Raw genomic sequence first — 14,706 nt, 5'->3', positions numbered from 1 at the left:
GGGCAAAAATGAGTTAATGTCACTTTTGGGGTATTTGAGACCTCCTTTATCATGTGAATAAATATCGTGAGTCAATTTCATTGTTTTAACAAGAAAATAAAGACAACCGTAACATCCAAAACCATACGAGAAACCACAGCAGAACACCGTAACAGCTGTTACGGATCTCTGCACGCTGAAGTTGAGTGTTCGGACTTTGTTTAGCCAGGCATCAAGAGAGAGGTTACTGTACCGCCGTGATCTTACTGTACTCTAGCCTTGTCATAGCCTACTTTGCCGCTTTTAATTGTCCACGTAACATACACATGACATATCAAATAAAGTGATGATTCCTATTCTGTCAGTGACAGCCCGGAGCTAGCTACATTGCTAGCTACAGCGCTAACGTTGATGCTGACACACCTCCTCACTTGGCAGAGCCTCACATCAGACGCTGAAAACCAATTATTAAATACACAGCTGGCATCCTACCTTTCCATGCAATCCGATATAATCCATGGAAGATATAATCCATAGCAATGCACGTCATCTGCTGTATCCACAACAATCCATACGTGTTTGAGCCATATTTCCTTCTTGCTCTTAAAAAGTAGTAATCCAAGTCGAGCTTGTTGACTGTGCATCTTAAGCAGTTTGGTGGCCCTTAGTGTTAAACATTATATATTTATTGTTAAACAATAAATATACCTTTGTATTCAATTATAATTAAATTATCTTTATTGAGAAAATACTTCTTGTATTTTTTCATACTGTACTGCAAAGTTACTTATCTGTCATACTGTTAAACTGTGTTAGTGTTGCCACACTATCCTGATCATTATAGCAGTAAATAGGAACAAGCAAAGGTTTTCTATATAATTTAAAACAAATACCATGATGACTAGACCTTGGTTAGGTGTTCTTATAATGGATGCAAGTATGGTGAACAGCAAGCAAATATTGATTATATGTCAGTTACTGCCTTTTGCATGACTCCTTGTTTTTGGCACATGATACAAAGGAAGAGTACAAGAACTGCCAAACAAGGGTCAAAGGTCAATTTTGAGCTCAAGCTTTTTTGCATACAAACATTTCTTAATTATAGCAACTAGTTGTCAAATTTTGGGAGTTTTACCTATAATACTTTTGTCTGGACAAAACAGAAACTTTAAAGTCATTTTTCTCAGTTTCACACTAGCAAGTTAAGGTCTTTTGCCTTTGCAGGGCAGAAATGTAGTGTGCAAGATGCATATTGGAATGATAAAGTATGTAATGTGTAGGTGAATGGCCAAAGTGGGGATGACCCCACTTATCAGCAGTTCAGGAGAGTGATGGCAGAGGGAAAGAAGCTGTTCTTGTGTCTGGTTGTTCGTGTGCAGGGATCTGTAGCGCCTGCCAGAGGGGAGGAGGCAGGAGGATGGCAGCAGTGTAGAAGATGGCCAACAGCTCTTGTGGTAGGCCATGCTTCCGCAGTTGCCGTAGGAAGTACATCCTCTGCAGAGCCTTTTTAGGGATTTTGGACTCCCTCTTCAGGTCCTGGGAAATGATGGAGCCCAGAAACTTGAATGAGTCGACCTTTGACACTAGGCTGTTGGATATTGTGAGGGGGAGCACTGGGGGTCCTCCACGTCTGCTGCAGTCAGCGGGCAGTTTTTCTGAGAGGCCGCTAGAGTAGCAAGAAGAAGCAACGTTACAAGTCAAATTAAAACCCCTTATCAGCCAAGCAACGCATAATACTGATGTGAACAATAAAACAACACCTGCCTGTTATAACCCTGAAGATTGTCAGGTCCTGGAAGGCCTTTGTCTTTCTGCCCTGCAGGCTATACAGTTTTACAACGTCATTGGTTGAAAGGTTGTCAGAAAAAGTTGCTGTAAAACAAATATAGAAATAAAAATTACACATGTAGAACAAAGTGGAGAGCTTGTACAATCTCATTTTGTAAGAGAAGTCAGTTCAGTTATAATGATATTTTAATTTATGCAATTATATAGTGTTATCTTAGGGCAGGGTAGGGCCACTTAATTACCATTTTGTTCCTCCTCTCCTGTTGAACTCCTGCAGCTCGATGACTGTTGAGCAGGGCGACAGCAACACGTCATCGACTGGAGCAGAGGGAGGTGACTGGGAGCTCCTTAAGAGCATGAGCAGCTCATCCATCTTTTCCTCAAATGTGTCCATCCGCTGTGCCATGCGGGTAATGCGAGGTCCTCATGGCTATGGAATAATTAATGGTTTTAGTTGTTATACATTATAACAGTCACGTGATATGCACCAGGTTGAATTTCAGTAGTTCCATGGTAGGAAATATGACTGGTTTCTTAAATGCATGCATAAATGTTAACTTACACTCTGTCCTGAAATGCTTTCTTGCTTGTGGAATGGATTCATCTGAAATAAAAGACCATACAATTTGTACTGATTGCAAAAAGAATATATGAAGTGTAAATAATGTAGTCTGTACTTAAGGTCTTACCATGATTATCTAAATAAACGATGGATGTATTTAGACAACCAAGGAGGTGTAATCATTATGTTATGCTAGGTTAGCCTGCAGTTTTGTGAACAGAGCTTCTGTTAATACATCCATGGCTTTATCTCTCATCCACGTTACAGGCTTTACAGCATACAGCCTCGGATGTATCGTAAGATAAGTGTTTAAACCTAAACCCACATCGGCTCTTAGGGACATGTAAGATATTACGTTAACGTTAGCTAGCTACCTAGCTAGTTAACTAACTCTATTGTTTAGCTTGATAGCCCCGGCAGTTTTGGGAAACGCTAATGATTTTAAATCCATGTAACGGGCTTTACAGCAGCCATCCCTCAGATTTATCCTAAGATAATACCATGGATGTATTAATAGAACACATGGTGAATTACAGCCTCACTGCATTCAGTGAGTCCGACTGAGTTCAGCTCGACTCGCTGTATAATGCTGGCAACCATGTCGGAGCTTTCTTTAAGTTGTTTACCAAAATCTCTCACCTTGTTGTCCAGGTTCCTTATGGTGGTTAAAACATCACCGAGGGAAGGTTCAGTCTCTGTGGCCAACTTTGATGTATCCTCCATACTAGGGCTAGCAGCTTAGCTAGCTGTGGAAAGCTAACTTGTTTCCCGCGTTAGCATACGGGCTAGCAGTCTTGAGCGGAGGAAAGTCTTTACTGTTGACAGCCGACAATGTCCTTCTTGGTATCTTCGTCCTACCTTGCGTTATAACACCGTCGGTGAAGTGTAGTCAACATAGGTTTTAGCCAATGGCAGTATTTCAGTTCGAATTTGGGACCAAGCGAACGGATCTTTTGTCTGTCCTGTTAGCCAGGTGTGTGTACCGGTGTTGTAAACGGAAGTCATGACAGGACTTGAATCGGTCACCTGAGAGCAGAGGCACTGTCTTCCCCTACTGGCGGGGGGGTGTAACGGTAGGATTTGTACACTGGACTGAGACACTTGTTAGAAATGAAACAAGTGAATTTTCTAAGTTGTGAAAATCATTCTATTGATAGATTCTGTTTTGATAAGATTGATAGATGTTTTAAGTATTTTCACCTAATGCAGGTAAAAAAACGAAATCAAGCACAAAAGTATTGTTTTTAACAAAATTGTTATCAGCCTAAAAATAATTTTATTCTCTTGCTATGTTGTTTATCTTACTTCGATTTTATAAGACCAATAATTTTTGCGTGAATCTAAATCAAGTGACTGCTAGGCTACTTCAAAAACTTAAATGGAGCTGGTAAAAATAAACATTTTCAAAACCGCACTCAGAACAACCAAAAACAACCAAACAGGAACGTTGTGTGGAGGTAACAGTGCAACCACAGGAGAACGTTCCCGTTGGTTGGTTCCCCTAACGTTTAGGGAACGTTATAACCATGAGGGAACGTTCCCTAAACGTTAGTTTTTGGTTTGGTTCGAACTAACCTTTAGAGAACCAAAAACTAACGTTCCCCAACGTTCCCTAAACGTTCTGTGTTAGTGGGGACAGCTCTATTGTAGTGAAGCCTTTTCTTTATTATATAGTATAGTATACTTTATATAGTTATAAAGCTCGCCTAGCTGCTCCCCTCCCCCCCACCGCCACCACCAATTCAAGTTTGTTAGACCCAGAGCGGCTGGGAAATTTCCTCTTTTTCGTCTTCCAAAAGACGATGAATTTAAGAGTCAGTGGTTAAAATTTGTTTTTGGCACTATTCCCCAGGACTACAACCCCAACCTTATGTTGTGTTCTGTTCATTTTACGGAGGACTGCTTCCTGAACCTGCAACAGTTCAATTCAGGATTTTCAAACCGTTTAATTCTGAAAGACAGTGCAGTTCCGACTCTGTCTGGTCATCATGGAGATTCAGAACCACAACCTGTAAGTACGCTAGCTATAATTTATAAACCTTTACGAAGTGTTGAAGTGGGCAGTTGAAGTGGGCAGGTTGTAGCTAAACTACAGCTAAAGCTGTAGCTAATGTTATATCCAGTGTGAAATTGTTTAGCTCATTTTTAACAGATTAGTTTTTTTAAATATGGTGATGGGTTGTGTATTTAAAGATGTGAAATATTGCTGTTGTGTGGATGTGCATTTATTAGTAACTTATACCAGCAGCTGTTACGGTGGCAGTGAAATGTAGCCTCGTTACAAAGTTAGCAGAAGCTAACTTTCTAGCTAGCTAGCGCTAACGTTTTGTGTTCAAACCGTTTTGTTCAAAGCTTTTGAACTGTTAGAATATTTACAAAATGACGTGTTCTTAGATTTCTGAGGACGAAGGAGAGGCTCGGGTCTAATTGGAAGTCAAGCAAGAGGGTTTAATAAAAACAACATGAAAAATGACAGTCAACAGAAAACAAAAATATTACACTGCAGCTGACAGCGGACTGCTCTCATGCTTCTCTTGTGGAGTCACAGAAGAACAGTCCTGAGATCGTCTCAGGAGCCCCCATTTATCCTGTCCCTCAGGATAAGGACACACCTGAATTTAGGTTTACTCCAGGTCACAGACTAAGGTTGATTATCATGGAAGTGTTGATTGTATTCAAGTTTACAGAGTTTGCATTTCCTTTGTTCTAATCACGTCGATAAAACCAAATTCTACATTCCACACTGCACTTCAAATACTGTACAAGTTATAACTGGTGGTCTCAAATCTGTAATGCAATCAGGTGGGCATTAGGTTTGATCTTTGTGATCCTAATCACAAAAGAGCTAAAAACTAATACACACATACTTCAATATATATTGTCAGTTCAGATGGAGCGAGCACAGAAAAACATTCTTCATCATTGTCCATTCTGTATTGAAAGATGCACACTGGGGGAAAAAGTCTGAAATCAAGATTTTGAAAGTTCCTTGTTGTCCAATCTGAAAATTGGGAGAAAATCTCGGATCGCTGGTTCATTCTCATGCAGCCAGCACCAGGTGGCAACGTCACCAAAAACCTTAGCAGGCTATGGTGCACTCTTGACGTCACATTTGTGCGCCTAGCTTGGCTGCAGCTGCTGTAAAGAATGCCCTCATCCTTTCTGTCCGAAGAATTGGCTGAAAATTCTGGCCCTTTAACAGTTGACTGGAAGGTGACAGATCAGAGGGGAGCCCAGGGTCTCCTTGTGGATTTACCGCTGACCCAATTCTCCTCGCTCCCCTTGTTGGCGTTGGTAAACCATGTCTGACACCTGTGGATGTCATCACTGGTCTCTTCCTCCTTATCCCTCCTGTTTCTGAAACATGAAGGTGGATCAGCTGTGTGTGCTGCTTGCTCCAGCACCTGTAGGAAAAAAACATCCTTAGCTTTTTTGGTGTGTCAGCAGGCCCAGGGTCAGGAAGTGGGATCCAGTCTCCTGGCTCTGTCAGGAAACCACCGCAGGAAGTCAGCAGAAGTCAGCATCGCTGGTTCTCTCCGTTGGCGTCTGAACCCTGGCTCCCCTTGACACTCTGCTGGACTGTTGTTGAAGTGCGAACATGGATCCTTGTTATGCGTCTCTCTCACTCCACTGCAGCGCTGGTGTCCTGCAGCACCTTGCATGAATCTGACCTGGATTCCTTGATCTCCTCGAACAGATGACATCATCAGGCTGAATGACTTCATCAGCAGGAATCTGGAGGCTGCTTTCACCTGTGAATAAAATGGCTGTGATATGCCAACACACTGCCTTGCGAAAAGTCATATTATTGATAGTTTGTCCTTGATTTGTCCATTAAATTTCTCATAGAGGAGAAATTTACTTTGTCATCTGTGTTTTTCAAAGTCCTTAAGACAATGGGCAAAAAGCTTCAGTCCATAACACAATAAATGATCCCAAAAAGTCATGAGTCCATTATAAACATACAGTACAGATCATCAATTACAAAAACACAAAAAACAAAAAATAAAAACTCCACAATTTTCTTTCTCAATGGGGGAATGGGCTGCTTGATTCATCTTTTACTATTACTTCAAACACTTTTGACAAACTTGATCAGCAAATTGCTATTTTTGGAGCAAATCAATTTCTATATAAGTCACGTGTCACTTTGTGCTCCGTTCCATACTCTGAGAAGAAGATTTGCATAGCACCTCTGTGTGGCCAGCACAGAGACGCCTTTACAAATCCCCTGATCTCCCCCCATTTTTTATTTTTAACAAAATATTTATAAACTAGGGAATAGAAAAAATAAAAAATAAATAAAATCAACAAACCATAAAGAAATATCAATGGAAAAACTACTACCTTGACTCTCAAATTATTTTTTCCCTTTTCAGAGAACTCCCTGGAATGCTCTGACTTGCAATGGGCTTCATCAATCACTCCGACACAGCCCTACTCAAAAGCAACAAGCCAAAAAGTAAAAGAAAAGAAAAAGATAACAGAAGGATCAAAGTAAAATGTATTAAAAATGTAGCAGAAGAAAAACAAACTCAAAATCCAGTAACCTACTTAGAATATAATGATTAATCCCTTATTTCAATTACAAAATATTCTGGCATGGGGAACATATCTAATAGTTCAGACAATGATTCAATCCTTCACTCAGGAAATCTGCATCTATTGCATTGAATGAGGTGTGAAAACCCCCCTGTGTCTCCTACACAGTCCTTCATTAACACAGGAGACAATACAATACAAGTTTGCTTGTTGGAAGAATAACTGAAACTTAGTCAAGGAACAGAAAAATGGATTTAAAGTTAAACAAGACTAAAACTAAGGTATTCCCAAGATTGTCCCTATAAGACAACACTAATCATGAACAAAAAAAAATGTAATCAAATGAAACCAATCATTTCCAATATTCAACGTTTTAGCAGGCATCTTTGCCCCCTTGCAACAGAGGGACTGAATGTTCAAAGCCGACACATATTCATACATTTTCTGCTCATTCATGCATTCATTGAGGAACTCCATTCAAACTTTAAAACATTCCACATTTTTCATACAGGGTCGGCGCCCAACTCTTCAAAAGACATTCATACCGATTAATCCATTTCCACTTTTTCCAGCCATTCTCACTGCTTGAGCTTGCACGCTTTTTCACAAAATTCTAACCAGTCATCCAGTCAGTTTTTCAATCATACAGCATTTACACCGCAATCTCTTCAGAAATTTCATTTCTCTAGTTTACCGTATTTTCCATAGTCTGACCCTTAGCTTTTTAACATAGACGCTCTGTTGTAATGATTTACCAACCAGATGGAGTCGCTGTTCGTTATACCACTCAGGAAATGGAATTTCCAATGCAAAACTCAACACAAATGAACATACACAACCAAACTGCGTCTGTAACCTCAACACGTCCACAAACCCCACCGCTGAGCTGCACGCTCTCAATTTAAACAAAACAATTTTATTTACAATTTTTCACAAAACACACACAGCGCGCGCGAGTCGCTGCCGCAGACTCAGATCCCAACACCACTATTCTATTTCTAAAAATATTTACAGTAGGCCTCTGTACAATTTCCTAAGTGTTTTCACACAATTCGACTATACCTATTTAATTGATTTTCCTATTTCCATACTATGGTCACGAGAAAAAACTGGGGGGTCCTCCACTGACGCCTTTTCTTCCGCCGCCGCGAAAGTAGCTTCTCCAGGGCCTACGTCCCCACAGCTGTTTAAGCTGGCTTTGAAAAAGTCTTAATCTTTCCTCAGTGCCTTACAGAGACTTACTCTGTTGCCGCCCTCGCGGTCTTTTATTTAAAATTTTTCAGAGTCTAACTCGGGCCGGCTGTTTACGGACTTGTACTTATTCTTTTCAAAGTCTAATACTCCGGCCGACTTCACGGGCATTTTAATATTTTTTTCAGGGGCTCCACCCCGGCCGACTGTACGGACCTCTATAGACTATGCACACGGTACCAACACTTTCAAAGGCTTCCCTTCGGCCGACTTCTACGGGCTTATTGTGTGTGCATTAGCCTAATAATACCATGGATTTCCCGAGGCCATTTAAGCTTCCCATCACCACATAAATTACACACCAATACAATTACTTTTGACTTATCGCTTTCAACGTAGCTAGTTCTCAACTGGGCATTAGGCTACTTTTATCAATTACGTTTACAGATTTTAATAGACTTACGAGTTTATGCTGCTGATCTCTCCCACCTAAATCTTTCTAAATTAACTATTGCAGATTTTCGATAAAAACAGGTTCTGGCTCACCTTTCAATTCCGGGCCCTGTGTGAGAGATCAGCAGACACTAGCTCCTTCTATCAGTTTGCCTTTTTCCTTTTGTCCTCCAAAAAATCCACGTCGAGGGTCACCAATTGTTAGAATTTCACTAAATGACGTGTTCTTAGATTTCTGAGGACGAAGGAGAGGCTAGGTTCGATTTGAAAGATTAAGCAAAAAGGTTTAATAAAACAACATGAAAACGACAGTCAAGACACAATTAAACATAAAACATGAAAACACTGCAGCTGACAGCGGACTGAATCCATGATTCTCCTTGCGGAGTCACATAAAAACAGTCATGCGACATGACAAACAATTACACTGTAAACAGCGGACTCCAACTGCATCCCTTAAAAAATATAGAATTTTTTTTTAAATTAAACAATAAGTCTTCCAGCGCTTTTACATTTATGCTAAATAACAGCAATGACCTAATTAATTCTTTAGAAGCTATAGGTTTTGGGTGAGGCAGTCAAATGCTGATTAGTGTGGTGTGATGCAATCGGTTGATTCAGTGCTTTCCTCCAGCTACAGTGTTCGTTCAAATAAAAGTACATTTTATCAGACATCACCAATGTTTTAACTTTTTTAAACCTAACAGAACACAATTACGTAACACTGCATTAAAATCGACTATCGCTTTTCAGTCAAAATATGTAGAACAGTGTACAAGTGTGCATGTGAAGGTATGTTTAGAACGTTAATGCTACTTTACAGGTTGATTGGTAAGGGCATCGAAACCACTGTATAAGCTCAGCTAATTTGGTAGTGTTGGCTAACGTTCTGTAAAGTGGTAAACGACACGTGTGTTTAAGTTGCTTTTGTTACGTGGAGACCGTTGTCCATAACCAACAGTATATTTGCTCCCTACTTACACAACCGGGGCTTTGACTAGCAAAAGGATGTCATGTGGTGTGTTAATTTGTTTATATGCTACTTGTGCTGTCTCCTGATTTCACAAGGGATAAGAACGTTAGCGTTACAGATACTGACTCTTTTCATCTGATTACTGTCTTACTACAGAGTACATCACAGCAGCACCTCGAAACCCCACACCTTTCCACTACATTCCATGATATAGGATGCCAGACCGAACCACCACAAAATATGTCAGTGGGCACACAGTCCAGTGCTCCAAAAATGAGAACAGTCGGCACACAGCTATCCCTGGGTACGTTGAGGGCTTCCATGAGAAGCAAAGGTAAATAAAAAAAGCATCACGTTTTTGCATTTTTAGTTCACATGCACTACCTGTAAATGCCTTACTCTACTGAAAACCCAATGTATAATAAACATGAGAATTTCATTTCGTTATTGTAAAGAAAAATATTATTTAAGTTTTTCCTTTTTTTTTCTTAGGCACCCAGGCAATGGTGCCCTTAAAGCTCCCCAGAATTCACCCCGATGTCTTCAACACCAATAAGACCCCAAGATTACAGACCTCGCAAGAGACCTCGTCTTGAGTTGGAGGAGGAGGAGGAGGAGGAAGAGGGAGACACCTCAACAGAGTTGCAAGCTGAGCCACAAGACTCAACATATATCCCAACCCGGTCTCACGGCAGTTCGTGTAAATGTCCACGTTATTCTTAATCTATTGATACGTGTTCACGGAGACGTTTTTCTCGTTTTTTACGTGTAACTATAACGTTATTTTTTACGTGTAACTGTCACGTTATTTTTTACGTGTAAATGTCACATTATTTTCTCGGGGAAAGGACGCCGGGAGGCGGCCGAAAAGGTCGCTCCATAAGCCGGGAGGTGCCCGCGAGGCGGCCCGCCGGGAGGCGGCCGAAAAAGACGCTCCATAAGCCAGGAGGCGCCCGCAATGCGGCCCGCTGAGCACGCCCCACAATAACGGGATGGCGGAGGTTGGGTTTATGAAAAAACTTACGGGGAAAGGGTGCCTTAAATGCCGGGGAAAGGGCGCCTTAAACGCCGGGGAAAGGGCGCCTTAAACGCTGGAGAAAGGCCGCCTTAAACGCCGGGGAAAGGCCGCCTTAAACGCCGGAGAACGCGCCACAGTAACACGCGGGACAAAACGCCACACGCAGGGACGCCATCCCCAGGAAACAAAGCGCCGCAAACGGGACGCGATCCCCGCTCGCCCGGGTGAAAGTCCTGTGTTGTTTGACCCATCCACCACCCCGACCAACCTCCGTACGCGGATTTTCGGCTTTTTATATTACTCCCTACAATTTCGTTCTGTGGCCACGAAATATGCTTCCCATTGAAATACATTAGTTCACATTTTCGTGTTGTCCACCACGTAAAAAACGACAAAAACGTCTCCGTGAACACGTATCAATAGATTCAAATAACGTCACATTTACACGAACTTCCATGAGACCGGTCTGTATATCCCTGGTGACTCTGTTCTAACGGACGAATCTGCCATGTCGTAAGTTCGATATTTGTATTACATTTCAATATGACTTATCAGCAGAAATGTTAAACTTGGTAGGAAAGCTAAAGCAAGAATGTAGTCTTTCTGTTTTTTTTAAGGTCTGAGCCAGTGTCTACTTATAAGGATGATAAGTACATTGTTTTTGAAAGTTGCCTAAGGGAGCTTTTTTAAAGCTGTCCTGTATGCAAGAGGCAGTGTGACGTTCAGCGCCGAAAAATGGGAACGTATGTGTCATTCACACAGCTCTGCCCACACTGCAACTATTCAAGACAGTGGCAGAGTCAGCCTGTTGTAGGAAGTACCCCCGTCGGCAACCTACACCTGTCAGCGGCAACATATTTCACCGGTTCATCCTTCATCCAACTGGAAAAGGTATTGCTATAACTATTTAATATGAAATGGCAATCACTGTACTGTTTTCACAAACGTACCAATTTTACATGTTTTCACAGATATGCAAGGCCATGAATCTTCAGATTTTCCAGTATGACACCTTCAGGAGGCATGCAAGGAGTTTTCTGGAGCCAGGCATAATCCACAAATGGAAGACGGATCAGCAACATCTTTTTCAAAAGTTACAGCATGGAGGAAAGATTGGAGTCAGTGGAGATATGCGAGCTGACTCCCCAGGTAAGACAAAAGTCCCAAAAGTCTGTTCTTAAAAGCATGGTACTTAAACATTCGATTTGAGTTGCAAAGCCTTGACATGGTCTTTGTTATATAATCTTCAGGGCGCTCAGCAAAGTATGGGAGCTACACACTGATGCACCTAGACAGTAACCGCATTATCGACCTTCAGCTTGTTGAGGTGGGTCCCATATATTCTTTTTTTTTGCCTTGCGACATGATCCTGATCGAGTGTCAAGGGATCCAAGTAAATGGTTTCAACCAGGTATGTAAACAAAATGTGAGTAAAAGAATTAAATTTAAAATGCAAAACCTTTTTTGCTTATAATATTAATAACAAAAAACAACTTCACCTCAAATGCCCTTTTATAATGAAATATTATTGCTGTATTTACTGTGTTAATGGGCTGCAATTTTAATAAAATGTTTTTTAATTTTATTTAAGGGTCAATGGCGCTCTACAAAGTGGAAAAAATCCTGGTCAATAAGAGGGTTGTCAAAGATGTGGAGAAGCTGAGCCACCACTACCAAACATCATCCCTGGAGGCTTTCCACAGTTTGATCCTTCGCTTCACACCCAAGAATGTGGTTTTCCCTTTCATGGGCATGCTTTGCAGGTAATACAATGAATACATTCAGTAACATTATACACCACAGCTACTGCCTAATGGCTTATATATATAAAATATCAAAATTGTTGTGTCACTTCAGTTTGCAATTGTATTTTTGTAGGTTGTACCTTGCAGCCATGCACTACAATGAAAATGCAGACCGCGAGCAAGCCACAACATCTGCAGGACAACCAGTATTCAAGGTTGTGTTTCCCAAGTCCAGGAAGGGGGAGGTGACTGCGAGGCCAGTAAAAACAGACCCTACATACAGTAAGTTTTAAACTACTTTTATTTATATAACAAATAATGTAACATCAATAGTGACACATTGAATATTTACAAGTAGTGTTAACTTTAGAAAAACATCTTTTGTAATTACAAATAGCGACACTTGTGTATATGTGTGTATATATGTGTGTGTGTATGTGTGTGTGTGTGTGTGTGTGTGTGTGTATACGTGTATAAGTATTGTAAACGTAACAAATAAATAGTTGAGGCTAAAAAACAAATATGTAGAAATAAGGTGGCGTCTGAGAAGAACGCTCTTCTTAAGCACTTAAGTGATTATTTATATGCATTAATTCACAGAATATGTGGAAGAACTTATGAGGCTGGTTTTCGAGGAGGTGTTTGAGGACCCAACTCCATTTGTTGAGGTGCTGAAACTGATCCCCATCCCCAAGGATCTGGCATCGGAACATGAGAGACCCTCAAAGGAGGAAGTGGTTGCCCGCCATCTGTCCCGCTTTGTTCAAGGGACAGTCGGAACCGTACATACTAGGCACCCGGATCAAGAAACTGCAGGCGTATCTGGCGTACAACCCACGACGGGATTACCACCCTAACAGTCCATCCCAAGTAGCCCCAGCACCAGTTCACAAAGCCAAGATAGGCAAGGTGCCTGTAGCGCCTGTATGGACAGGATTGGACAGTAGTGAACATCACTCTTATTTATAGTGTATATCTGTATTTTTTTCCTATTATGTATATTAAGATTGTTCTATTTATATAAGCGTTTCAACATTTGATGAAAATAAAGACATTGTAATTGTGATTTCTTCATTAGGTCTTTGGTTTATTGGTAAAATAATTTTATGGTTAATTATATGTTTTAAAAACGTACTCTTTTTCTGTTCGACACCTCAAAGGTCCATAGTCTGCTCTGTATATAGTGTAGATGTTCCGCAGGGTGTAGTGGTTCAAACAGGTTGGCTCTAGGTCTGGATGGTAAACCATGCAGGTAGGTGGGACAGGAACCTGTTGCATTTGTGTAACAACCTAATAAAAAAAATAATTTTATTCATTTAGAATAAATATTACCTGAGGAGGCAACATTACTGCAAAATGGAGATACTGATTGTTGAAGCTACATTTATTTGTTAACCTTGTATGTATAAAACAAATGGTGTTGTAAAAGATCATAGAAATGATTGGCCCCTATAATATAATTGATTACAAATAATTACATCCAGGAGGTGATGTGAAATGATACATTTTTACACAACGGTAAAAGTAAAAATGACAACACATTTTGTAGTATTTTACAACAGAGGAAGGTTAGTCAACATCATATCCACTTTGCATGACTTTTGTATACGTTCTAATATAATTACCATTTGTATTTCTTGGCAACAGATGTTTTCAACTTCAGTGGACATTGTCGAGCAATTTCCACAAGTACACCTAAATATAAAATAAAAAACGTTAGATACCCTCCAAGACAGTCAATGGACATAAAGTTGTTACTGTGATAGAAACGGTGCAGAATTCAAACTGAAATACTTAATTAACTTACCACTCTGAAACATCTTGCTCCAGTCTAGGTTGTGAAGCTAGTTCGGCTTCTGTTTCGGGATCAGACTCTGGTTCGAACATGTATGGCTGAGCTGAAGCCATGGTTACCGGCAGATAGATGCTAGATCGGATCCGTTTGTTTTGGATCACACTACCATGCTATCAGGGCCCGCCCTACTCTGCATCTAAGTGGCTAGTTGTCCTTACCTAGGTACTGCGCATGTGTGACTCCAAACAAAGATGGGATAGCGGTAAGATGCTTCACTCTGTAGCTAAAACAGAGAGCTCAACAGTCTCTGTTGAAATAGAGTAAAACAGGAGCTGCAGCAATGTGCAGTACAACAAAAATATGATGTTTTTTGAAAATGAAACCATGTAAACCTATTCTGGTACAACCTCTAAATACACTTATGAACCTGAAAATGAGCATATCACCTCTTTAAAAAAAGTAGGTTTCGCTCAAAGCAAATTAGCTAATTAATTAAAAAAATTAAAACAGCGCCATCTAAAGGCCAATTGACGACATATTTGGCAAACAGCCTCATTGGCACACGAGGAACAACTTTCTTAAGTTTTGTGTCCATTGGAATAACCGTATGCAAGATACAAGCGTTCCTGTTTCCACAACCACCTAAAGGAAGTTGGTCCT

The 14,706-nt window shown here is 40.6% G+C and overlaps 2 long non-coding RNA genes across 2 annotated transcripts; both read right to left on the bottom strand.

The window, feature by feature from the left end:
* Window positions 1-1,784: 1,784 nt before the first annotated feature.
* On the bottom strand, window positions 1,785-3,213 carry LOC120549526. Its single transcript, XR_005637399.1, has 4 exons — window positions 2,969-3,213; window positions 2,330-2,371; window positions 2,010-2,197; window positions 1,785-1,851 (listed from the first exon to the last, which is right to left on the bottom strand). It is a non-coding gene; the product is annotated as an uncharacterized LOC120549526 (long non-coding RNA).
* Window positions 3,214-13,417: 10,204 nt separating this feature from the next.
* On the bottom strand, window positions 13,418-14,096 carry LOC120549567. The gene is made up of 3 exons (XR_005637405.1): window positions 14,059-14,096; window positions 13,877-13,946; window positions 13,418-13,541 (listed from the first exon to the last, which is right to left on the bottom strand). It is a non-coding gene; the product is annotated as an uncharacterized LOC120549567 (long non-coding RNA).
* Between the last annotated feature and the right edge of the window lie 610 nt (window positions 14,097-14,706).

Source organism: Perca fluviatilis, chromosome 20, assembly GCF_010015445.1.
Source record: "Perca fluviatilis chromosome 20, GENO_Pfluv_1.0, whole genome shotgun sequence".
NCBI classification, from domain to species: domain Eukaryota; kingdom Metazoa; phylum Chordata; class Actinopteri; order Perciformes; family Percidae; genus Perca; species Perca fluviatilis.
This window is presented reverse-complemented; position numbering and strand designations above follow the sequence as displayed.